Below are 839 nucleotides of genomic sequence, written 5' to 3' on the forward strand. Positions count from 1 at the left end.
GTCCTTCATATCTTAGCCCAATGGTTCCCCATTCCACATCTATGGCACACTGATTTGGTCGAGCTTTGTGGTTTAAAGGATATACCACGGCCACTGCCTTGACCATGGCTCAAATTGGGTTGATACCCACGACCTCTGTCATTGTGATTCCCACGGCCAAATGTGTTATAGTGGTCATGGCCATGTCCTTTCCACCTACCACGACCATGACCGTGTGGTCTATCATTCTGGATGTGGTTATCTTTTTTTTTTTTTCTGCGGCCTTATTGGTATCAGGTAATGGGGTTAATCCAGGAGGTCTCAATTCGCTGTTTCTCATCAGTAATCCATTATTTTGCCCAGATAGCAATAGGCTCATCCACGGACTTATAGTCATGGATTCTGGGATTCCTCCAATCAAATAGGGCCTTTGGTAATAACACCGTTCTTTGGTGATCATATCTCGATTTTTAACTCTATCCAAAGGTCTAGAGGATTCTCTATAGTCAGATACTGATCTTTGAGACTCTTAATAAGATGACGGCTAATAATTAATATTGCCCTGTATCAATATTTCTCATTGGCATTATTGCCTTCTATGATACATTTACTAAGTCTTTTTGACTTTAAGATAATCTTTGTATCCAATGCCCACCGTAAATAATTATCCCCAGAGAGATTTAGGGCAGCAAAATCCAGGTTGATTTTCGACATCTCAAATTATATATCACTCAATATTTAGGTATAATTATCATGCGACCTTACTCTTAAAAACAATCAATTCGGATTTCAATCTTGTGAGGACAATGAGACTATCAATCTTAAAGGCATTTAATCAATCAGTCAATTTCTAGCAAGTC

This window comes from Brassica oleracea, chromosome C1 (assembly GCF_000695525.1).
Source record: "Brassica oleracea var. oleracea cultivar TO1000 chromosome C1, BOL, whole genome shotgun sequence".
Classification (NCBI taxonomy): domain Eukaryota; kingdom Viridiplantae; phylum Streptophyta; class Magnoliopsida; order Brassicales; family Brassicaceae; genus Brassica; species Brassica oleracea.